The 26,714-nt window shown below is 49.2% G+C and overlaps 1 pseudogene; it reads right to left on the bottom strand.

Moving 5' to 3' along the window:
- Window positions 1-1,257: 1,257 nt before the first annotated feature.
- On the bottom strand, window positions 1,258-26,197 carry LOC120841106 (annotated as a pseudogene).
- Window positions 26,198-26,714: the final 517 nt, after the last annotated feature.

The raw sequence follows: 26,714 nt of genomic DNA, 5'->3' as shown, positions 1-26,714 counted from the left end.
TGAGGTTAGAACGGCCAATCGATGCAATGAGGTCGGAACGGCCAATCGATGCAAAAATAATTCGTCCGTGAGGAGTGCAAGATAGCCGCTGAGCTTGGCTTATCCGCATCGCCTCGGCAATCTCACGGATGGTGTTCATTTGAGCGGACCTTTCTAGCTGTTCAACCGGTGTGAAGCGTGGGAGCCCTGTAATGACCCGCATGGCCGCTCTCAGCATGATTCCTAGTGTGGTTTCTTGAGTCTTCCCAGAAACACAAATGTATCCCAGGGTCGTCCTACGGAAGCCCCACCGGGATGGCAGCGGCATCCCAGGGATGTCCCAGATTCCCCCCTTAAACTTCCCGTAGACGTCCAAAATGGCACTGGAAACAATGGTATGGGAGGTTCCCACGGAGGTCCCGTGGACATCCCTTTGCGCTCTCGCGGGATGTGAGTAGGAGTACTTTGGGAGGTATTATCCCACATTGGATGGCTGTGGGACTTGCACAGGACAGCTCTTTCTGGTTTGCGGATGCCATTCAAATTTACTCGAAGCCACTGGAGCCACTGTTACCAGCCGCCAACAAAGGCGATGCGCATTCTACGTTCTGGTGTAAGGGAGACATGGCATGTGCCGTTTTGAAGGAAAATGAATCTCACTATGGTGAGTGTTGAGTTTTACGAGGCATGACAACTAGGGTCTCTTGCAGCCTCACAGCTGTACATGCAGTTCTTACTGAGGATCTGACCAAAGGCCCCTGAAAAACAGCATCATTACATGCATGATATACTGATCCTCAAGTATTAATTTAACAAAATGAGTGACGCCTGCTGTTTACTAGAATGTAAAACACACTGCATGTGAAGACGGCCCTTTTGCAAGACTCTAGATGAGGTTCTCATTAACAAAGGCGCAACTCCAATCTGTAAGAAAAGGTAAAACCTATTTTATTTGCACAGATCATTTCCCGGCTCTTACAGATTATCCTGTAGATTTTAGGCCATCTTACTTTCACAGATCCTCCCCTGGTTCTTCCACATCCCTAGAAGATAGAAGAACAAGGTGATAAGCTGAATTCCCTCTAAAACTGCCTTGTTTATTGTATGCTTAAATTATTAATTATTCTATAGTGCGACCATGTTTGTAGCTCCTCGGGTAGACTCCTCAACCAAAGCAAATGCAGTTCATTTGAGAGCGGTATCTTCCATTCCTTAATATGTTCCAAACCGTGGCCATATATTTCCGAGCTGGACATGCAACGTTTAATTTCATGAGCCTTAACATTGCAACCTCAGCTGAACGCAAATGAATAAGCTTACTTATTGCACTGCTTTTGAAGCCTCTCCAGGGCAAGGTGCAGCCATGACATTGCAGTGGCTTCAACTTCCTTCAGGCATGGGCGTACCAACCGGGGGGGGGGGGGGGGGGGGCAAGAGGGGCGCTTGCCCCCCCCCCCCCCAGCCCCTTAGTTCTCAGAGTGGGGGGCAAGGCACGTTTCCCCTCCCCCCCCCCCCCCCCCTGAAATGGTCACCACTGGGCAGGGCAAAGACTGGCCGGCGGCGCCCAAGGAATACCAAGGGCAACGCCCCCCGACTTGCGGGGGCATATTTTTAACGCGCAGGCGATACAAACTCTAGCAACGGCGCTCGCCGGATTGGCTGGTTCGTGGAGATAGGCGCTGCCGCCGTCAACATAGGCAGTGGTTACAATGCGAGTTTCCGAAGCGGTAGCGTAGCTTAGTTGTAAGATGTCTGCCTCATACGTAGCAGACCCAGGTTCTATCCACGGTGTGGGCATCTTTTTTTTTTTTCGAACATTTTGTTTTGTTGAGGCATTTGGCGATATTTACGACATTTATTTTTTACGATTAGCACAAAAAAATGTTGTCGACGAAACATCGCTGCACTATATCGACAGCGGGGTTTGTGTTGCCGGCTACAAAGCGGCGTGTACGGGGGTAGAAGGGGGAGGGGGGGGGGGGCAGTGGGTTAATAGTTTTGTAATTAACAGCCGCACACTGTCGCCGCAAAGCGCCGTGAACGCAGGCGGGTGGAGGGGGAAGAGCAAGTTATATACACGGCGCTGTCCGAATCCGAAAGTTAAGTTCCCTCGCGTTGCCGAGCAGCTAATCTGGCGTGAGCGTCGTTGCTAGGGGGTCTATCACCTGTGCCGTAAAAGTAAGTGATGTACCGAACCTGCCGAACTTCAAATTCGGCAAAGTTCCGTACATTCCGAAATTTAGAAGAAAAGTTCGGTGAAAATTCGGCGAAAATTCGGCAAATGTTCGCGCGCGCACGAACGCGACGGGGGCATGGATCGCAAATGGACGCCGCGCAGTCGCGCGGTTACCATCGTACAGTTTAGTACAACCAGCGGTTACGGCGAGGTGTGGAGTAGGCGACACAGCAACTGTGCGTTTGTGAGCTTTCGCGAGTGTTGTTCTCATCAATACTTTCGGCCTGAAGAACGGAAGATCGACTAGTAATTCACGCAGTCCACTGCGCAAGTGACAAATGATGTGGTGCATTCTGGATAACGTGATTTTCAGTTGACGTTTCCATTAATGAAACGTGGTAGTTGAAACATTGACTGACAACTGACAATTACGCTCAGTGTGCGCAGTCCACTGCCGTCAAACGGGGCAGAGTCACGAGAGCTTGCCAGAATGTATGAGATGTAGGTGGCATCCTCGTCATAATGTGATACATGTTTCCCCCCTTCTTTTCTTTCCTCTTTTCGCACTTTCTGTAGTGTGTATATTCTGTACATTTATACATCGGTTTTGTTTTTTCACATGTGGCGGGCTGGCAGGCGCTCTGCGTAAGGGTTTTCACCTATCTGCCTAGCCCGGGCCGCAAACCACCACATGGGCCCCTTCCAGTTTGTGCAAATAAAATTATTATTATTATTATTATTATTATTAATATTACTATTATTATAACAATGCTATTTCCGGCTCACAAGTAGTTTGTGCCAAAACAGAATACTATTGCTTTTTAAAGAAATACTAGACCTTACGAAACGGAACCAGGAACTCGATGCTGAAAACTGCAGGCTAGGCGCCAGAGTAGAAGAATTAGAGCAGTACCAAAGATCGAACAATCTCGAAATCAAGGGGGGTACCAAGCGAGGGCGATGTGACTGATGTTATCAAGAGAATCGGCGCCCTTCTTGATGAACCAGTGGCGGATGCGGACATTGACATCTGCCACCGCGTCGCCACTTTTATGCCAGATCAAAAGAACATAATTGTTCGCTTCGTCCAGCGCTCAAAAAGGAACACAATTTTGGAAAAGGCCAAAAAAAAAAAAACGGATCACTACTGCATCCCTCGAGTTTGGCGGAGCCGAGTCACCGGTTTATGTAAACGAACACTTGACAGGCTTGAACAAAAAACTGCTGGGAACGGCTATCGCGCAGAAAAGAAGGGTTGGGTGGAAGTTTGTGTGGTGCTCTGGTGGCAAAATATTTGCGCGTAAAGATACGACGTCAGATGTACTTAAAATTATTTGCCTGGGTGATGTTGAAAAAATTAGGAATTAGCGTAGAATATTTCGATGACTGCTGTATTTTTGTATAACTTCATAATTCTCGATGGCGGTGCAAAATTGCTTTTACCACCCTCACGAAGTGAATGCGTTGTTTGGAAAAACTGATAAGAAATGTCTCAAATTTTTTCACCTTAACGTTAGGTCAGCGCGATCTAAAACCGATGACCTCTTTTTACTTTTTAACACGTTTGAACCAATGTTCGATATCATCATGCTCACTGAAACCTGGTACAGCGATGACAGCGATGTTTTTCTTTTACCGGGATATGAACACTTTTATCTGAACCGCAAACAAAACCGTGGTGGTGGTGTATCCATCTTGATATCAAACACAGGTTTTGAGATTGTATCCGAATACTCAGCCATTACAGATCATTATGAAGTACTATGCATACGTAAAAACCTTGAAGTGTATTGTGTTGTTTACCGCCCACCAAATGGAAATGTGTCCCAGTTCTTTGAATTTCTAGAAAAGTTGTTTAGCTCTATGACTGAAGTTAAATGCAATTTCATCCTTGGAGGCGACCTAAATATTGATTTTCTTGATCTATCACGTAATCAGTCGGAGTTATCTTTATTACTGTCTGCACATAATCTTCAGAATGTCATATCTCTTCCCACGCGTATAACAGCGTCATGTTCCTCCTTGCTTGACATGTTTATTACCAATCACGATAGCTCAAATATTACTGCTGGAGTAATGTGTTTAGATTTGAGTGATCATTTGCCCATATTCATGCTGATTCATAAACATAACGCTACAGCTAAAACGAAGGTCAATAAACTTCAACCCACCAGATACATTAGAAGCATTAACGAAAAAACGTTGCAGGCGTTTAGAAGAAACGTTGAGAGCGCGAACTGGAGCAGTATAATAGGCATAAAGGATATAAATAAAGCTTACGACAAATTTATTGAGGTTTTTAAAAGTATTTATACGTCCTCATTTCCATTAAGATTGGTTAGAACCGATAGACGTGCCCGGAAACCCTGGGTTACTAAAGATCACTTAAAATCAATGCGTGCCAAAGATCGCTTATATAAAGCATTTTTAAAATCGCGAGACTTGGTCAAACTAGCAGAATTTAAGTTACTGAGAAACCACCTGAACGCAGATTTGAGGCGTGCAAAGCGAAACTATTATAACCAACTTTTTGATTTTGAATGTATGAAGCATCCTGACTTGCTTTGGAAAAGACTTAATGCTCTCTTGGGCAAAAATACTAACAATGATAGAATAGAAAAATTAGTTATTGATGGGATGGAAAAGTGCGGTTCTGAACTATCAGATGCTTTTAATCGTTATTTTGTGAACGTTGGGTCTAGTACCTACTGCAGTGATGCAGCACAAAATATACCTAGAGTTTGTGATACTATATTTTTTTATCCTACCGATGAATATGAAGTTTTTTCGACGATAAATAATTTACGCAACAATCACAGTTGCGATGCTGATAGTATAAACATTAAACCCGTGAAATTTGTTGTCGACCTCATTGTGCCTTGTTTAACACATATTTATAACCTTGCTCTTTCGTCGGGTGTGTTTCCCACAGGCATGAAAACAGCAAAAGTAACAGTACTGTTTAAGGCAGGAGATAGAAATAGTATGGGGAACTATCGTCCAATATCCATTCTTCCTATTTTTTCAAAAGCCTTAGAAAAGCTTATGCACTCAAGGATCACAAATTTCTCAGATCATCATAATGTATTAATAGAATCTCAGTTTGGGTTTAGAAAATTTAGGTCTACCGAGTCTGCCCTTTTGCACCAAAAAGAAATTATTTTAGATACTTTAGAAAAAAAGTTAACAACGATTGGCGTTTTCCTTGACTTTAGTAAAGCGTTTGATTGCATCAACCATGGTATACTTTTAGACAAGCTATTTTCGTATGGCTTTCGGGGAGTTTCATTTTCATTGTTAAGGTCATATTTTGAGAACCGTTGCCAATATGTTTCCATAAACGAGCATAGGTCCTCTTTGCTTAACATTAATTGCGGTGTTCCCCAAGGAAGCATTCTAGGTCCCCTTTTATTTCTTTTTTATATAAACGATATAGTTGCTATTGACTCTGATGTAGATTTTATTATTTATGCAGATGATACAAGTATGATCATTTCTGATTCAAATAGTGAACGTCTTATCAGCAAAACAAATAATGTCCTTTCAAAATTAAAAACCTGGTGCATAAACAATTCCCTTCATATAAATGCTAGCAAGAGCAAGGCTATAATATTCCAACTACATTCCAGAACTCAAGCAACCTCATCCTCTCTTCTGAAATATGGCACTGATATTATTCAATATGTTGAAAATGTAAAAACTCTTGGTGTATTTTTTTCTTATAACATGTCTTGGAACGACCATATTAGACACGTTCGCACTAAACTTTCTAGAATAGTGGGTGTGTTAAATAAATATAGAAACATTTTACCCACAAGTGTCAAAATTCAACTTTTTAAATCACTATTCTATCCCATCTTATGCTACGCGCACCTAGTGTGGGGGTCTACCGGCACAACGAACTTAAACTTGCTTCGAATATTGCAAAAAAAAGCTCTACGAGCCATAGCTAATGTCTCTTCAACCTCTCCATCCTTGCCACTGTTACTCCATACTTGACGTTTCAAGTATGGAGTACTTGAAACGTCAAGTATGGAGTACTTGAAACGTCAAGTACTCCAACGTCAAGTATGGAGTACTCCATACTTGACGTTTCAAAAATGTATCCACAACGATTAATATTAACATTCCAGTCTGCCATGAAAGGTAAATATGATACTTTTCTCGCTATTGCGGACCTTCATTTGCACGATTCCATTCGTCAAACACGTCAGATACATCCATGGCATATACCACAATCACAAACTAACTTTGGACGTCAAAGAATTAAACATTCACTTCCCGAGCTACTAAATCATATCGCATCATTAGGAATTGATGTTATGTCAGTGGGCAGAAATGATATCTCTTGCATTGTATAATACTTAAAACATACCTTCTATTGTTTTTTTGTTTTTTTTTCTTTCTTTTTCTGTGTTAGTGTTGCTTGCCTTGTAGGGGTACCAAAGGGCCGGTCAAGCTGCAAATAGCAGCTTTTTTCCTTTGGTTTTCCCCCATCGTTGATGGAAATAAAGAAATGTTTCAATAGTTCGCGCTATTTCGCGATTTTCATGTATCTACATAAAACTAAACAGAACTATAATGCTCGACGTTGCACATCTGACGTTCCTAACTCTCCCCATATTCCTAAACGTCCGTGTGTGCCCTAACACCAGAAATCGGAATTTTAAAGGTTAAAAAGGGTTGCGAATATGGAACGCACACTTTCCTGCAAAGCTGACGTCAAGCGACTTAAGTCGAAAAACATGCATATTTACAATATTGTTATCTCTTCCAGTGAAGGCTCCGCAACCGTCGCATTCGTTTTCGCGCACGAAACGGCGATTCCCAGAGAAAGTAAGAACGCAGTGATTGCCTTTATTTAAGCAATGTAAACACGCTTGCAGGCGTGCGCTGATGAAGTCTCAAAATCAAAACTCTGGTGGTGTGATTCGTGACTGCGCCGGCTACTACCCAACCTCGTTGTCACGCCACTTTCTGGAAGCAGACAATAAAATTGCAAGTAAACACTCAAAAGCGACGCCGATACAATAGACCGATGTCACCAGCCAGTTTGACTACGCCACCGCTGCCGCAATGCATCGAGGGAACATTAGTCCTTCTGCACGTGCAACAACCCCGCCGGAGCTCTACGCGTGTGGAGCACGAGACGGCACGAGCTCTCGCATGCACGTCCGTCTGCCTCCTGTGAAATAAAGTTATGGCGGCGTCACGCATGCGCCGAACGCTTACTGAGATTGGTCTATTATCTTGATTGATTGATTTTGGGTTTTAATGGCGCAGCGGCTGCTAAGGCCATAGTGCGCCAGAACAATGGTAGAAGAAAAAACTGGTGTGCTATTTAGTTAAAGGTGAGGTATGATATGAGAGTTTAAAATCTTTCATGAAATGCAGACGATCCAAAGAAAATTCACTAACTTAAATGTGCTGTAATAGGCCAATGCTGTTTAGGAAGTTAAAAACTTGGTTATGAGGAACAAGAGGCTCCTCTCCCAGCAAAAGGGCTGGGTGGAATGGGATCTGTTCTTTAAAAAACCGGGAAAAGTTGGTGCGACGCTCCTCATGATATTTCGGACATTGAATGAGAATGTGCAAGACGGAGAGTGTTTCATCACATTCTTCACACATTGGAGCATCTTCTGCTCGCAGAAGGAAGCCATGTGTGAGTTGAGTGTGACCAATTCTCAGGCGACAGAGAACAACTTCATAAAAGCGCTCGTTATGTCGGCAACTGGCCCACTCAGAAAGAAGAGGTTTCACGCAATGGAGCTTACTATGGACTTCAGTGTCCCATTCCTCCTGCCACTTCTTTTTAATCGACTTTTTCAATGATGCCCTGTAATCCAGGTATGGGATGCAGGTAACCTCTGTGTCCATGTCCCGACATGTTCTAGCGGCTTTATCGGCCTCCTCATTTCCGACTATACCGACGTGGCTAGGGACCCCACAGACATTAATGGTGATGTTGGAGTTTGTGGCAGCTACAATCTTGTTACGTATTTTCAGAATAAAAGCATCTTTTGATCTATCTAGGGATGCAAGTGCACGGAGTGCACTGAGGGAATCTGAGAAAATTATGGCAGCCTTGATATTTCTTTTGATGATAGTGTCCACAGCTACCAGTAGGGCATATGACTCTGCAGAAAAGATGGTGGCTTGGTTGCTGAGCCGCGTTACAATACTGCATGACGGCCCGACTACAGCACATCCTACACTGTTGCTCCCCTTCGTTCCATCCGTGTAAAACTGTACAAAGGTTTTGTAGTTTTCAGAGATTTGGAAGAACTCTTGCCTAAGATCTTCTGCTGGTACATTCTTCTTGTCATACTTGGAAAGAGAAAAATTAATTGGAATAGCTGTGATGTTCCTGTAACAAGTATGTAGCGCCCCCCCCAGTCCGCCCGTCTGCGGCCGCCTGGCTCGGCGGGCAACATTGTTCATCGCGCCCCAATAAACGCCGTCGAGCACACACTGCTCCGGTCAGTCATCGTCCACCCTCAACCAGGCTGCGTGTCGTCTCTCCTCGGCGGGTGCTTCGGCCCCCTTCGTCCACGTTCTAGAAAGATCGTGACACTGGCGACGAGGAACCGTGGCACTGGAGGCTACCAACGTGCACGGTTCGGCCCACGCCGCCGAGAGAGTCTCAACACCGCCGCCCGCTCCTGTCGCCATGCCGCTGTACGGGAGGCTCGAGCCGTTCGAGGGAGATGGGTCCGCCTGGCCGGTCTACGAAGAACAGGTCCACGTGTTCTTCCGGGCGAACGACACGCCCGAGGTGAAACAACGGGACATCTTCCTGGCCAGCTGCGGGACCCGCGTCTTCAGCCTCCTTCTCGACCTCCTCAAGCCGGCCACGCCGCACGTCAAATCGCTGGGTGAGCTGCTCGCCACGCTGCGCTCGCACTTCAGCCCGGCGCCGTCCACGCTTATGGAGCGGTTCCGCTTCAACAACCGGAGCCGCCAGGACGGGGAGACCCTCGGGCAGTTCGTCGCTGCGCTACGAGGGTTAGCGAGCACCTGCGCCTTCGGCGACCAGTTGGACTCGCTACTCCGGGACCGGTTCGTCTGCGGCATCAACAACCCTGCCATGCAGACGCGACTCCTGGAGCTCCCCGACCCCTCGCTGGACGACGCGGTGAAGGCAGCGCTGGCGATGGAAGCAGCAGCGAAGGACGCCAGCGAGATAGCGCGTGCGGCCGGCTCACCGTCGACGGAAGCGGCGGTGCACAAGATGGCGGCAAGGAGCGGTGCCTGCAGCCGCTGCGGTGCTGCCCACTCCCCCTCACAGTGCCAGTTCGTCCAAGCACAATGTTTCACGTGCGGGAGAACTGGGCACCTCGCACGTGTCTGCCGAGGGGGGAGGACGAGCGGCGGCCAGCAGCAGCAGCAGCAGCAGCAGCCTGGTTCAAGCCCGGGTTCCAGCCAAGCCCGCGGCCAGGGTGGTCGTCGCAAGAGAACGCGGCGGGGACGAGCGGCACCAGGCCCGGGTTCGTCTTCAGCCAGGGTCCACGTCGTGGCCGACGACCCGCAGATTTTCGACGTGTGGCAGACGAGTAAGCCTTCTTCGTCCGTGCCACCTTACTTGGTGTCAGTCGAAATCTGCGGCCACCCCATCACCATGGAGCTGGACACAGGGGCCAGCGTGTCGGTCATGCCCGGGAAGCTGTTCAAGCGGACCTTCCCCGGCGTGTCCATCGAGGCGTCAGACGTCATGCTGCGCAGCTACTCCGGGCAGCTTTCCCAGGTCCAGGGTCGGGCCCAAGTCAGCGTTCGCCTTGGCGACAGGGAGGCAATCCTTCCCCTTTACTTAACCAAGGGGTCGTCGCCGACGCTGCTGGGCCGAAACTGGATTCACTCGCTGGGTGTTCGGCTGCCGGAGTACCAAGAAGCTGCGCTGCACGTGGTGCAAGACGTCCCGAGCCTCCTGACCGACTTCCAGTCCCTGTTCCAGCCGGGGGTGGGCACCTTCGCCGGCACGACGGTCGGCATCCACATACCCGAGGGAACCCGGCCTCGATTCTTCAAGCCGCGTCCGCTGCCGTTCGCCCTGAAGGACGGGGTCACCCAGGAGCTGCAACGGCTGCAGCGAGAGGGAATCCTGGTGCCCGTCAAGTCTTCCGAGTGGGCTGCACCAATTGTCCCAGTCCTCAAGCGAGACGGCCGCGTCAGGATCTGCGGGGACTTCAAGGTCACCATCAACCCCGTCGCTACCGTCGAAAAGTACCCGCTGCCTCGGGTAGAAGATCTCTGGTCAGCTCTGTCCGGGGGACAGAAGTTCACCAAGCTCGACCTCCGAGATGCCTACCAGCAGCTGGTGCTCCAGGATGCCGCCCGGAAGTATGTCACCATTTCGACTACCATGGGGCTCTTCCAGTACACGCGCCTACCGTTCGGCGTGGCCTCAGCCCAGCCATCTTCCAGAGGGAGATGGACAACCTCTTCAGGGGCATGAGGCACGTGGCGGTGTACTTGGACGACATCCTGGTTACCGGTACCGACGACGGGGACCACCTGCAGAACCTGCGCAAAGTCCTGACACTACTACAGGACGCCGGTCTCAAGCTGAGGCTGGACAAGTGCGTGTTCCTGACCCCCAGCGTGGAGTACCTGGGACACATCATCTCCCAGGCTGGCCTGGCCCCGGCACCCCGCAAGATTGAGGCCGTGCTCAAGGCGCCGAAGCCCAAGAGCAAGAAGGAGCTTCAGAGCTACCTCGGCCTCATCAACTTCTACAGGAGGTTCCTGCCCAACCTTTCGACGCATCTAGAGCCGCTGCATCGCCTACTTCGTGATGGGCAGCAGTGGGCCTGGAAGAAGGAGCAGGACTTGGCCTTCCAGCGCAGCAAGGAGCTGGTCGTTAAGGCTCCAGTGCTGGTGCACTTCGACCCGGCCAAGCCTGTAGTCCTCACTGTGGATGCGTCGCCGTACGGGGTAGGAGCCGTCCTGTCGCACCGGGGTCAGGATGGTCAGGAACGCCCTGTGGCGTTTGCTTCTCGTCGTCTCCATGCGGCGGAGCAACGCTACAGCCAGCTCGACAGGGAAGGCTTGGCCCTCATCTTCGGGGTCCAGCGCTTCCATCAGTACCTGTGGGGCCGGCAGTTCGAGGCAGTCACGGACCACAAGCCGCTGCTGGGGCTGCTGGGACCTGACAAGGCGGTCCCAGTGCAAGCATCGCCTCGTGTGGTACGCTGGGCCTTGACGCTGGCAGCCTACAGGTACAAGCTGGTCTACCGCCCTGGGAAGGACCTGGGACCTGCTGACGCCCTGAGCCGCCTGCCCCTGCCGGAGGTGCCTGCTGCCGTTCCAGAGCCAGCTGACGTTTTCCTGCTGGAGCGGGCCTACCCGGGGGTGCTGACCAGGACTGCGGTGGCGCAGGCGACCAGCCGGGACCCGGTGCTGTCCCAGGTGGTCAAGGCGGTTGCCCGAGGGGAGGAGCTGCGTCACCAGGCGTTCAGCCACAAGACCGCAGAGCTGAGCTTGGAGCAGGGCTGCCTCCTGTGGGGTTCCAGGGTGGTGATTCCACAAAGTCTGCGGGCCAAGGTGCTGCAGCTGCTGCACGCGGGGCATCCTGGCATCGAAAAGACCAAGATGGTGGCACGGTCGCACGTTTGGTGGCCTGGCTTGGACCAGGACATCGTGCACCAGGTGCAAGGCTGCCAGGTCTGCCAGGAGAACCAGCGAGCCTCGCGCCACTTGGAGATCACCCCCTGGCCGTTCCCACAGAGGCCGTGGTCCCGCTTGCACGTGGACTATGCGGGACCCTTCAAGGGCCACTACTTCCTGGTGGTAGTGGACGCCTTCTCGAAGTGGGTGGAGGCACTGCCAGTCACCAGTCCCTCGGCAAGCGCGACCATTGCGGCTCTGCGGCAGGTCTTCGCGGCGCAGGGATTGCCGGACATTATCGTGTCTGATAATGGTCCCGCTTTCGCCAGCGCCGAGTACCTGGACTGGCTGCAGAGGAATGGAATCCGCCGGATGCTGGTTCCGCCGTACCACCCCGCTTCCAATGGTGCGGCCGAGCGAGTGGTCCAGACCATCAAGGACAAGCTCAAGAAGAGCCAGCCCGGGGATTTCCGAACGCAGGTGGCCCGGGTACTGTTCCAGTACCGGACCACACCGCATGAGGTCACTGGCCGTGCCCCCTGCGAGCTTCTGCTGGGCCGGATGGTCAAGACCCCCCTGGACGTCTTGCACCCAGACCTCCGGTCCTCGGCGCTCCTGAAGCAGCTGAAGCAGAAGCTGGCTGCTGACCGAGGGTGCCGTCCCGGGCCTTTGCCGGAGCCGGGAGCGTCGGTGTACGCCAGGAACTTCCGTCCTGGCCCACCCTGGTCTGCCGGGCGTGTGGTTTCACCAGCGAGTGCCTCATCGCTGCTCGTCCGCATGCCCGACGGGACCACCTGGCACCGGCACGCCGACCATGTCAGGCCTCGCCTCGGGACCTGGCTTCCACCCTCGGTCGTCGCTTCAGAGGACCAGCCTGCAGGGGGCCCAACACCACCAGTAGCGGCCGGCGGAGCGCCATCCACCCCGGAGGCGACAAGCGTCGCCACTCCTGTGGCACCAGTTGGACCGGTGCCACTCCCCAATCCGGTCCCTGCAGCTCCACCGGGTGGAGCGCGACCGGTACAGGCAGCGCCCGGCGTTGCCACACCTGGCCCGTCGACACCAGTGCCCAGGCGGAGTGCACGGCAGAGGAGGCCACCTGACCGCTACTCGCCAGGGTGACCTTCATCGTCGACAGGCCGGGACTTTGCATGAGCAGACGCCGAGTTGGTGTCGGCCGTGTGTGTTTTTTTTCATGTATTTTGTTTTTAGAGAAACAAACTGGGGGGGAGGAGTGTAACAAGTATGTAGCGCCCCCCTCCAGTCCGCCCGTCTGCGGCCGCCTGGCTCGGCGGGCAACATTGTTCATCGCGCCCCAATAAACGCCGTCGAGCACACACTGCTCCGGTCAGTCATCGTCCACCCTCAACCAGGCTGCGTGTCGTCTCTCCTCGGCGGGTTCTTCGGCCCCCTTCGTCCACGTTCTAGAAAGATCGTGACAGTTCCAGGGTGCAACTGGGCTGGTAAACACTGCTACCGGGCTCGATAAGTCTATCAAAATTCTTGGCCTCGGATTTAAGGCGCAGAGAAAAAGGAGGTATAACAGAAGGTTTGTTCTGGTACGTCCTTTCATACCGCGTGTCCAGAAACACTTCGAGTGCAGGATGTCGAGTCATAGAGCGAACTCTTAAATGATATTGAAACCCCAAGAACAGACGTCTTTTTCCGAGAGAGTATTCATTAGATTCAGCGTAGAGACTGGGAACTGGAGAGGTCCGGAAAGCCCCCGTTGCAAGTCGTAGTCCCAGGTGGTGGACAGGATCCAAGATCCGAAGAAAAGACGGCCGTGCCGAGCCGTACACCATGCAACCATAATCTAATTTCGATCGAACAAGGCACTGATACAAACCCAGCAGGCACCTTCTGTCACTACCCCAGGGCTTGTGCGAAAGAACTTTTAAAATATTCAATGCTAACAGGCATTTCTTTTTTAGTTGCAAGATGTGACTACGGAAGCTAAGTTTCTTATCAAAAATAACCCCTAAAAATTTATGCTCAGGATGTACGTTTAGGGTCTGACCTCCCAAAGTTAGAGTGGGTTCTGTAATGATACCCCTCCGAAGAGAAAACAGAACACAGACTGTTTTTTCTGCTGAAAATCGGAAACCATTCTCATCTGCCCAACGTGTCATTCCATTAATACCTAGTTGAACTTGGCGTTCACAGATAGCTGAATTACACGAAGAGCAGGATATTTGCACATCATCAACATAAAGTGCACAGGAGAGAGATCGGGGAAGAACCTGTCTAAGAGAGTTCATTTTGATCAGAAACAAAATAACACTCAGCACCCACCCTTGGGGAACACCATTCTCCTGGACAAACGTTTCAGAAAGCGTCGTGCCCAACCTTACCTGGAACGAGCGCTCATCGAGGAAGCTCTTGATAAGAGCTAGCATTTTCCCACAAATTCCAGCTGAAACTAAATCCCTTAAAATTCCGTACCGCCATGTGGTACACTGTTAGCAAGTCCCGTGTATTTGGCGAATATTTGGGGTGAAAAACACGCCATTTACACAAATTACCATAAATTTACACGATGAGTAACGGATAATTCGTTCAGAAATCATGCGAGGTTGTAAAAAACGTGTTTTGGTTCGGTCATACACGCATAACCGTGTAGCCGACCTCGAAAACACGCATCGCCCCCGTCGACGACCGCGGCATTGCCGGCTATCGAAGCACCGGAACGCTTGGGGACACACTTAGAAAGGACCGTCGAGACAAATGCCGCGGAAAGAAACATGTCTCGGAGACAGATATGCACCAAAAGCAATTGCGCCATGTCGCAGGACGTTGGCAAAACCCACGCTCACCGGGCTCGCCGCCATCTTCTGGTCGATGGCAATGCGGCTTGCTTCATGTCGCCCATGTTTGTGTTTAGTTTAGGGGTCCTGATAACTAAAGTTATGGGTCTAATTATTCGTTCCAAACAGTTAAAATGGATATAAAAAGCGTGTCCTCGATGTGAACACGTGACATTGCAGTTGGTTTCGTTTTTGCTTCAACCTTCAACTGCAAGCATCTGGCGATCTGGCCACGGCGCAAGCGCAACGCCGATGTACGCTGGAAGCAAGCGCCGGTTGGCTTTCGTTGTTTTTGTTTGACCGGAGAAAATCTGGCAAGTACGCATGGCGTCGCTACTGTTTTGGTTTGACGGGACGCGAGAAGCTTCGCATAGAGCTTCGGAGTTTGCGAGCACATAGTGAAGACGTGACCGGAGAAGTGCCCCTGTGATGTTCCTGGAAGACGGAAAGTAGCATTCATAATCGTCGTGTGTGCTTTGAAAGCGAAGGGAGTCACAGGGTCCACGAGTTCGCAACCACAAGCCAAGGTTCACGACAGCGCGGCGTTGACTTCGGCGATCTCGTTCTGTTTGGTGCAACCCGGCGATGCGAAAAAGAGCTGAAACATTCGTCGTGTGTGGTGCGGTGCTTTGTATTCCGGGTCTGTTTGAACCACGCTTTTAACACGGAGCGCAAATTGTTTGTTGTGTGGTGGAGGTTCAACGGGTACAGTCCCGTCGTCGTCAGCTGATCCGGTCCAGCTGGTCCGGGAGGACGCAGCGAGCGTTTTTAAAAGTAAATCTTCCCTCGTTCCGTTTCGAACTGTGGAAGTATCCCGACACATACCGTGAGTAAGAAGCAGCGGGCGTTTTCAACAAAATTACGTTGTTTTAATTGAATAATGGACTCCGGATTGTTGTCTTAAATCTGCCGTTTTTTATGCTTCGTGTTGGACTGCGTTTGCATAGTGACGCACACCGCTCGAGTATGATTCGGTCCTGCAACGAGTTTGTTGCGGCAATCATGCGGCGTGAATAAATAAGGGCAAGGTTTCCTACCTGCCCACAGATGCATGTACTGAGACCATTTTTTATGTTGTGAACGTAGTGCTCTTTCTTTATTTTGGAAGACGCGTTGGTGCATTTATTATGGTACAATCACTTGAGAGTTGAGAAATTAGAGAGCGAGCAAGCTTTCTCCACTTTGTCTCTTTCTCTCTGGCACTGCCCTGTTTCAGTTTCAGTAGGCATATCTACTAGCAGGTACAAACTGCTCTAAAGCAGGTAAAAAACGGGAAGCTAGGACGGTGCGGACTCCGTGTTTCGCGCTTTTCGCAAGGTGACAGGGTAAATGCTTTTGTGAGATATGCGGAATATGCAAGCGATTTTGTTACGCCCGTCGTTTGCGTCTCTCCAGCAAAACGAATAAGATGATCTACTACAAAGGCGCAATCACAAGCCAAGATTTAAGATAGCAGTCGTTTGCTTCGGTGATCCGTGTAGCTGTATTTTACCCTGCTCTCTGCAACACCGTGTCATGACGAAGAGCTGGAATGGTCACGGTTTGTGCTGGCCTCCCGGTTGACAGAAACCCGCGTCGCCCGCATCGGCACCGAGTGCGCTTGGGCTGTTGATGCTCCAGCCTTTCATCCGCGGCTTGTCGCCAGCTCATCCTGCTGCTCAACGGTGAGGAAGCGGCGAGAGTAACCTCGGAAGTGAATGTAAATCCTCGTTCATTCAGTTATCCGGTGTCAAAGTGTGGAAGATGTCCAACGTGTACTGAGGGCGGAAACTACGAGCGTTTTGCCTTGCTTTTATAACCGAAACCAGAACAACGAGATATCTGCCTTGCGTACTCTAAAATGACGGAAGCAATAAGTTTCAACAGGTCGAGTACGTCACCGGGGATGTAGGCGAGACGGTGCACACTGTTTAAACGCTTGCAGTATCCACGAGTGGTACCAGGAAAGCGACGTCAACAGAGAAGGAGCTCGCGATTCAGCATAATACACTGCTACGGGCCCGTGTATCTTCAAAGTTCGGGGTGGTGGCAGTATAAAAAAAAGACGCATCAGCGCCCCACACCAGTGTTCACGAATAACACCGGTCACAAACTCCCAAGCCCCACCGCTCTTCTCGACACCGACACGACATACGACAACAAACTGCATCAAAACGCCCCAAAAGTGAAGGCGTCTGCTCCCGTACTGCAACTGCTGCAACTAGCGGAAGTGAAGTGTTGGGCGGATGTCCGGATGTCCTTCACAAAAATATATAAAAAATGCTTTGCGCAAGGATCATTTTCATTTATTATTGTATACGTAATGACAAAATCTCAATAATTTGTTTTTCTATCTGATTCATGCTAGTCGGACTGCTCATAACACTGGTCAAGCAAGAAAATAACAAAAATTTGAACTTTTTCATGACCGGTTTAAGATTTATTGTTAACATATCAGTATTTATTGCAACGGACTAGCATTATAGATTTTGCCTCCATACTTTTTAAGTGCAAACAGTTCTAACACACGGCTGTCCATTGCGCCGTGTTTTGTGTATTCTTCTATAAATCTGTAATGGTCAGTGACCAAGGAGCTCACCCGCACATGTCAAGCTTATATGCGCCGCGGGGAGAATGGATATCGAGTAGGAAGTGTCGGGCGTTGTGTCGGTTGTTGTGTTTGTGTATATGTCGGTGCCGTGTAGCTGTGTGCTGTGTTGCCTGTGTTGTATGTAGGGCATGGAGAATAGAAGGGTAGGAGAGGGCATGACGTCAGCCGCGTAGCCTCCGCAAGCCATGCTCCCTTGACGCATTTTCGCATCTTTCGCATTTTCCTCCTTACTCTCACCACACCACGTGACCGTAGCTAGCCTTCGTCTAGCTATGGTGTACTAGAATACACCACAACCTAGCCTTCGATCTGATAAAACCTACCGGACGGAGCGCGCGCAAGCCTGCAAGGACCCTCCTACAATCAACCATCCATCTCGCATGTGACATGTCACGCGCACCAATCGTTAGACAGATCTGCGGTCACGCTGGGCACAAAATCGTTTAAACTTTTTATGACTAGGCTTCACCAATATTGCAACGTGCCCCCTCCTAATATTTCTAACCTCCTTGTATGTAGGGTTGCTGTGTGGCCGTGGTCGTTCCCAGTGTTAACAGACTCGTCTCTTTTTAAAAAAACAGGCTGCTAGAAATCTCGATAGGTGGCGCAAGTTACCGCCCGATTCTAAATAGTTTGCTCAAGTTATTTATCCATGTGAGTTTGGCATTCGTCTTTTCTTTTTTTTGTCAAGCGGCTCGTTGAAGCTATTGACGCCGCCGACCGCCGACAACACACGTACGTACCTTTGCAAGTAGCTACGTCCCCCGCTTGGAGACTTTACTGTGTAAAAAAGACATCGAACGAGAACTAACGCGCCCTGTGTGCTTTCAATTCGGCTGAAAGGCGCGCGGCTCGCTGGGCTCGTCTCTCGCCTGTTCTCGGCCGCTGGCCGCCATGCTTCATAAGGAACACGCTCGAAACGGTTTTGCGGAAAGCAGACACGGTGTAGCGTGTTAAGTTTACACAGCAACTCTTGTGTAGACGAAAAACACAGATGGCCTCGTGTAAAACGAACACGTTTCGACGTGTCCGCTATGGGACAACGGTTTACACGTCTGGGCGTGTTATTTTTGCTAACAGTGTATCATATGCCTTCTCAATATCGAAAAACACAGATAGACAATGTTGTCTGTTAACAAAGGCATCCCTGACCGTTTTTTCTAGGCGAACAAGGTGATCAACAGTTGATCGCCCTGTCCTATACCCACATTGAAATTTGTCGAAGAAGTTTTCCTGCTCTAAAAAATACACCAATCTAGATGTCACCATTCGTTCAAACGTTTTTCCCATGGAACTGGTGAGTCCAATTGGTCTGTAGCTGGAGGGTAATGATGGATCCTTTCCAGGCTTTAGCAAAGGAACCACAATTGCCCTTTTCCAGAAAATGGGATAAGTTCCACTGCTCCATACAGAGTTAAAAAACAATAGGATGGTATCTAATGTTGCAGGATGTAAATGCTGAAGCATACTGTAATGAATAAGGTCTGGTCCCGGGGACGAGTTCTTTCCCTTGTCAAGGGCAATCATTAGTTCCACAAGGGTAAATGGTTGATTATAAGCCTCGTTAGAACCACCGGTACATTTTATTGGTACTTTCTCTTTGGCAGCCTTGTATTAGAGCGCAGCTCTTAGGGGCCCGTTCCCGGCTTGAGCGGCGTCGCCGTCGCCGTCGGCGTAACCAAGGTCATGACCCCCAAGGTCATCCCAAGGTCACGTGACCCCTCCCCAAGGGTCATCGGGGGTCACGTGACTCCCCAAGGTCACGTGACCCCTTCCCCAGGGTCACGTGACCCCCAAGGCCACGTGACACCCCAAGTGCCGATGACGTCATCAGTGACGTCGCTGATAACGTCACCGGCATCCGCATCGTCATCGTCATCATCACTGATGACGTCACCGACATCCGCATCGTCATCGTCATCACCGCTGATGACGTCATCAGTGACGTCACTGATGACGTCACCGGCATCCGCATCGTCATCATCACTGATGACGTCACCGGCATCCGCATCGTCATCGTCATCATCACTGATGACGTCACCGGCATCCGCATCGTCATTGTCATCATCGCTGATGACGTCATCAGTGACGTCACTGATGACGTCACCGGCATCCGCATCGTCATCATCGCTGATGACGTCATCAGTGACGTCACTGATGACGTCACCGGCATCCGCATCGTCATCGTCATCATCGCTGATGACGTCACCGGCATCTGCATCGTCATCGTCATCATCGCTGATGACGTTATCAGTGACGTCACTGATGACGTCACCGGCATCCGCATCGTCATCATCGCTGATGACGTCATCAGTGACGTCACTGATGACGTCACCGGCATCCGCATCGTCATCGTCATCATCGCTGATGACGTCACCGGCATCTGCATCGTCATCGTCATCATCGCTGATGACGTTATCAGTGACGTCACTGACGTCACCGGCATCCGCATCGTCATCGTCATCATCACTGATGACGTCACCGGCATTCGCATCGTCATCATCACTGATGACGTCACCGGCATCCGCATCGTTTGTCATCATCACTGATGACGTCATCGGTATCCGCATCGTCATCGTTACTGATGACGTCATCGGCATCGGCATCGTCACGTGACGCCCCTAGGTCACGTGACCCCCCTAGGTCACGTGACCCCCACCCAAGGTCACTTGACCCCCCCCCCCCCAGTACCCTTCCCTCCTCCTCCTCAAGAGCTGCGCTCTAATTCGGTGTTACAGGGAGTTGTAAACGGCTGTCACTTTTTTTTAGAAAGGTGTCTGAATAATGCTCAGATCCCGAGACAGACTTGAAGTGTTCACCTAGAATATTTGCCTGCTGTTTTAGTGTGGGAACACTGCTGCCATCCAATGTGAAGAGAGGGATAGCAAATGCACGGTAATCCCCTCTAATTCTATGAACCCTGTCCCACACGACTTTTATGCCTGTGGAACTGTTGACTGAAGAAGCATACGACATCCACGTGGTTTTTTTAGATTGGCGTCTTACATTGCGGGCCTTAGCACGTAGCTTTTTAAACTTAATGACATTTTCAACTGTTGGGTAACGGCGCACTATTGCCCATGCACAGTTTTGCCGCTTACGAGCTAGGCTACACTCCTCATTCCACCAAGGCTTTGGTTTTGATGGTAAGCGTCCTGACGTTTTTGGAATAGAGCACTGTGCTGCTTGGACAATTACATTAGTCACAACTTCACAGGCTTCATTAACATCTAAGCTAGCTAATGTATCTAGATGCAACTCTGACTCCTTTTTAAAAGTGGCCCAGTCAGCCTTTTCCAACTTCCAACGCGGAGTTCGAGTTTGTAATGACTTAAAAGAGACTGTGCTTTTTAAAACAATGGGAAAGTGATCGCTGCCATATAGGGATTCTGATCTACACTCCATGAGAAGTCAAGCAGCAACGAGGCACTACCAATGGAGAGGTCGATGGAAGTCGATGATAAGGATGAGGCGCTAAAATAAGTTGAAGTACCAGTATTAAAAAGGCAAAGGCTTCGAGAAGTTAAAACCGATTCGATTATTTTCCCGCGAACATCAGTTAGATTCCCACCCCAAAGGGTATTGTGGGCATTAAAATCCCCCATCAAAAGAAAGGGCTTTGGAAGTTGATCTAAAAGAGAGTGAAGTTCTGCACTTGTTACAGCTTGTGAGGGTGATAAATATATTGAACAAACAGAAATGGCTTTATGTACTAGAACACGCACTGCCACTGCTTCTAAAGGAGTGTGCAAGGGTATGGCCATACAAGCAGCCAGCCTTGGAACTACTATCGCCACTCCTCCAGATGAAATGGTAGCATTTAGGCGGTCCTTCCGAAAGACAGTAAAATTTCGGAGGAAGTTGGTATGTGTGGCATTTAAATGTGTTTCTTGTAAACACAGGGCTGCAGGTTTGTGTTCCTGCAGAAGATATTCAACATCGTCGAGGTTAGTAAGTAATCCCCTGCAATTCCATTGGAGAAATGTTGCACCCATGTGTTGGAGATTCTTACTTCGGGGGTGTTACTTGTTTTTTACTTTTATGGCGGGCCTTGGGAGTCTGCCACTCCATGTCGTCTGTGTCAGACGCATAAGAGGAGGCTTGGTTACATTCATCCATAGGTTCTGGGTCCTGTGGCGAGACCTTCCCAGATGGTATGGAAAGGCTCTGGCCACGAGGAGCCAGCCGTCGACCACGTCCACCTCCAGCCAAAGGGGCAGTGGAGGTGCCAGTCAGGGAGGCACCAGAGACCTCCTGTTCCTGCCCTTTGGGTGTTGGAGTGGCACAGGAACTATGCCGCTCCTTGGATGAGGATGTCTTCTCGTGAGAGCGTGGGCCCCTCTCCCTTGAAGGGGATCGCGGGCTACGGACAGGCTTGGCCGTTGCTGACCCAACCTGTGAAGGGGATGCCGTCTGTACTCCCTCCCCACTAACTGGGACAGACTGCTGTCCCGTGAGAGCGGGAGGGGTGGTTGTCTGGCTGGAGGAGGCAGTAGACCCCCCAGCCGATACTGCACGCCCGGGCAGCTCGATTTTAAGCTTGGGCGTGGGGGACTGCAGTGGCTTCCGGTAGTCCAGAAAGGACGTCTGGGTAGCCACTGCAACCTTCAGTGGTGCATGTCCCCGCTGCACCACCTGCGCGTAGCCGCCCTTTCGCAAGAAAGCAAAACGACGGCGTGCCTCCAGGTATGACAAGTTTTCTTTTACTTTTAGAGTCAGTATTTCTTTCTCATCTTTCCATACTCTACATGATCTGTAGTATGCCGGGTGGGCCTCATTGCAGTTTGCGCAGTGTGCGCTGTTTGTGCAAGAGTCTGTCTTATGATCAGTTTTACTGCATTTCGCACATGTGGCTTTCCCGCGACAGTTCTGGGAGCCATGTCCGTACCTCTGACACTGAAAGCATCTTCGGGGGTTAGGGATATACGGCCGAACCCTGCAGTGGAGGTATCCGGCCTTGACAGCTTCAGGAAGTGTGGCGGCTTTAAATGTTAGAACGATGTGTTTTGTTCTTATTTCCTGCCCGTCACGTCGCATGCAGATACGTCTTGCGGCCATGACTCCTTGGTCAGAAAGACCTTCAGCAATTTCAGTGTCTGTTGTCTCTAGAAGGTCCTCCTCGGAGATTACTCCCTGGATCGTATTTAGTGTGCGATGTGGCGTGACTGACATCTTATGGTCGGAGATTGTACTCAGTGCAAGGAGGGCCGCACTCTGCATGCTGGTTTCAATTTCTACCAGAAGGTCGCCAGAAGACATTTTTTTGGCTTTGAAGCTCTTTCCCACAACACTTTCCAGTATTTTTGCAACAAGGAAGGGTGATAATTTTGAGAGCTGTTTGTCACTTTTGGAGTGAATGACCAAAAACTTTGGGTAATTGGAACGAAAACATGGAGTCTTGTCTGGGATGATAACTTCGGTGCGGCCTCTTTTCAGAGGCCGATCAGGTTGGTTTGACTTGGAACCCATAAAAGTGGGGAGGTTTTCAGAAACTGTGGCGCACCGCCCACCACCGAGCCCAACAAGGGGGTAGGTAGCACCCCATAGCAAGTATGGCTTGGCTGGGTATGCTACACTACCAGTGCTACCCAGTAACTATAACCAAGTGTGGTTCAAGAAAGGTATCTGTCGCCACCCAAGGTTAGCCCTTGCCGCCAAAGAAAGGAGAAAAAGGAGCAAGAGAAATGAGAAAGAAATCAAGGAAACAGGACAGGTAAAAGTGAAAGATCGGAGGGGATAGTAGAAGAAAAGGCGACTAGACTGAATCATCCTGGCCGGGCCTTACCAGGACTCCCGTCTACGAGAAGCGGGGGCCGAAGTGGTGTATTGCCCCACCCGGGGGGCCCCGAAGGGTCCAAACCTACCCCGGGCTCGGCTCAACCACCAGGATGCCCTTCTCCCCGGACACGGGCTCGCCACGCACAGCCAGGCGTGGGTGGGTCTTAGCCACTTTTTACTCAGGGTCTGTGGTGTCGTCTATGTGGCTGGGGTCCGTGGTGACGCTACTCACCAAGCACCTAGCACCTAAGGTGCAGGTGCCCCCTGCGGGGCTCGGGGTCCGTGGAGACGCCACTCTCCAAACACCTGCTTTCACAGGTGCCCCCTGCGGGGGTCTATTATCTTGCAGAATATTACCTCATTTAGTAATAACTGTGTCAATAGGCACTACATGTTGTATTTAAGTTAAGAAAAAAAACCTAAACCTTTTTTTGTGAGAAACAATTAAATATCAACGTTAAGTCAGGAAAATAGCTAACCTAATACCTGTTCACAAAACTGGTGATCGCCAACTAATAAGTAATTACCGCCCCATTTCTCTCGCCAGTGTTCCATCTAAGCTCATGGAGCATATACTTTACTCAAATATAATAAACTTTCTTGACTCTCATAACCCTCTTTTTGAACATCAGCACGGATTTCGAAAATCTTACTCTTGTGAAACCCAGCTAACCGCTTTCCTTATTGATATTTATTCAAGCTTCGATTCAAATATTCAGACCTACGCCATTTTCATTGACTTCGTCAAAGCATTCGACGAAGTACCACACCAACGTTTTTTACAACGCTTAACGCTATTAATATTCATCCCTCTCTTGTTAAGTGGATTTATGAATTTCTAATTAGCCGTAAGCAATATTTCTCCGTTAACAACGTAAAATCTCCCAACTCTACCGTAACGTCACGTGTCCCCCAGGGAACCGTATTTGGCCCCCATCTGTTCCTAATCTGTAGTAATGATCTCCAGCTTAATATAGGTCCTTCTGTAAGCCCTTTCGCCGACGATTGTGTCATTTACCGACCCATTCTTTTATACCATGATCATCATGCTGTCCAGGAAGACCCTGAATCTGTAATCCATTGGTGTGAAAAATGGCAGATGACGTGAAACTTCAATAAATGTAGATCCCTATCATTTTCCCGCAGTTCGCGTTCCAGACCGTTTTTGAATTACCTCACTAACACTCAAGTAATAGCATGCTCAGCATATAAATACCTGGGTGTTCATCTCCCCTCTGACCTATCATGGACTACTCACATAACTCCTGTTATTTCTGATACTAACCGTTCTCTCGGATACTTGCGCCGTAACCTCAAACTTGCTACACCCTCCGTAAAACGACTAGCGTATACTACTCTTATAAGATCGAAGTTAGACTACGCCTCATTTATATGGTCCCCCCGTAGCAGTCCTACCTTGCAAATAATCTAGAATCCGTCCAAAACAGAGCCCTTCGTTTTATTTATAACAACTACTCACCATATACCAGCATATCAGGATAACGCCAATCAGCTAACCTTTATTCACTTTCCCTTCGCTGCCGAGTATCACGACTTCCTCTCCTCCATCGAATTTTTTATCGCAATATCTACCTCAAAGAATCACTGCTTTCACCTCCCCATCGTATTTCCCGCGTCTAGATAACCTACGTAAATTACGTCCAATTCGATCATCAACTGTTTCTCACCAGACTTCCGCACTACCATTGGCCGTCGAGGATTGGAATTCACTACCTCATAACATCGTTTCTATTAGTGATACTACTAAATTTGTTGAAGCCATTAACTTCTCTTTATCTAACCTACCTAGCTAGCTTACAGTGTTATAATTGTGTTTACTGTTCTATTTGTTTTTGTTCTATTGCCACCCCCTTGTAATGCCCCACGGGCCCTGAAGGAAAATAAATGATGATGATGATGATGATGAACGGTATTTTTGCCGAATCTTTAGAAAAGTTCTGCAAGAGTTCGGCTCCGCCGAAGCCCAAGATGCGGCAAAAGTTCGGCCCATCCCTAGTAAAACTATGCGACCCAGAGGGGAGGGGGGGGGGGGGGGGTTGGTTTGCCCCCCTCCCCCCACTCAAAAACAAGTTGATACGCCACTGCCTTCAGGGTACCAACAGCCACCTCCTTTGGCTTGTTCCCTGTAATGCAAGCTGTAAAATATTTTAGGGTTAAAATCTAGCAGAAGCAGATGTGTTACTTAGCTGCAGCACCATGTCTTATAAAATGTTTTTATTAATTAGAACCAACAGGAAATGAAATTAACAAATCGTAAATGAGTTTCTCATAAGCATTCCACACACACAAAGTAAAAATCATGAATGATACCTTTACACTGCATGAGTACATACCACACATGACCTTGCAGAACTGTAGACTGGAGAACTTTCCCTTTGTCTTGGTCCCATATCATGTGAAGGCTGCCCCCACTGCATGGCACAGCATTTTGCGAAGAATTCTGGCAGTTTTATCTTTCGCATCATCACCCCCAATTTTCTGCATCTGCTGCTTTTGAATTAAAATACCAAAGATAGTAAATCTAAATTTGCTGGATGTGGGAATGGGTTGCCTCTACTGCAGAAGGGTGTATGAAGGCCTCAGAGGCCCTACAAAAAGTAGTATGGATTTATCATCCTTATAAAAAGAGTGCATCTCAAACATGAGCTAACCAGTTGGACCCTTTTTTGTTGGCATGCAGTCAACTCTTTCTCAAAGGCAAGGAATTCCTGTAGGGTCTCGAACTGTGCAAAGCTTAGAGTTTCAGCGGGTGGCCCATCTACATGGTGTAACATGTCGATGATCATCATCAGCTGCTCAGGTTGGAGTTGGTGGGTTTGTCTCAAGATGTGTAGTGACTTCAGTACTTGCATCATAAAGCCTAGAGCGAGTGCACACAAAGTTGTACGTAAGGCGACCTCAGCAGACAAACATGTTAGAGCAAGAGGTATCTAGTCTTAAGAAAAAAATCGCGTGTCATCACCACTCATTTGCTGGCTGGATGTTGATGTACTCGGGCCTTGAGTGTAAGGCTGCCAGTCTTTCAAAATGTGATCACCTGTGAAATGGCAAAAGTATCCTTGAATAGGATTTGAAGCACCATCTGAACAATGTAACATAACAGTAAAATAAAGATCTATACTGTGTGTTCAAATAGCAAAGAGGGATTTTTTTTTGCTTTTTTAATGAAATATATTACAAAAAATCGGATTTATTACCGTGTTCTTGGCTTGCTTGCTGATGTCTCGGAGTCAAAGGGGACATGAAACAGCCTCCTGGCAAAGAAATTGTGCGCAAACTGCGGTTCAAGTCTGATCTGTTTAACAATGCACATCCACAGCAAACAGGTTCAAACTTAGTCCCAAATATTGCAAATAGACTAATACTAATAACTTATGTGTCCATGAACGCCTACAGTTAGTAACCCTCCACTGTCTAGAGACGGAATTTTTCCCGGGAGAGGAGAGATGTGTAACAAAGCTCTTCTAGCACTGAATTACCACAGTAGGGCAGATATCAAAGGGCAATCGAGATAATAACTTGCAAAGCAGTGAAATCAGCCAAACGAAGCCTGGACTATGCTGGTTTGTAAACATGTTCCCTCATTAAAGCACAAGTTAGGTTCATGTCTTCCATAAACAAATCAAGCAAACAAAAAACAAACATTTTTCACCATGTTCCCGCCAACCATGGTGACTTGCTCGCTTGACTACGAGGCGACGATTCTTTATGGAATGCACGGCAAGTATCTGATGGAAAAATCATGTGTGCACCATATTAG

Source organism: Ixodes scapularis, unplaced genomic scaffold, assembly GCF_016920785.2.
Source record: "Ixodes scapularis isolate PalLabHiFi unplaced genomic scaffold, ASM1692078v2 PGA_scaffold5__190_contigs__length_132052651, whole genome shotgun sequence".
Classification (NCBI taxonomy): Eukaryota; Metazoa; Arthropoda; class Arachnida; order Ixodida; family Ixodidae; genus Ixodes; species Ixodes scapularis.
This window is presented reverse-complemented; position numbering and strand designations above follow the sequence as displayed.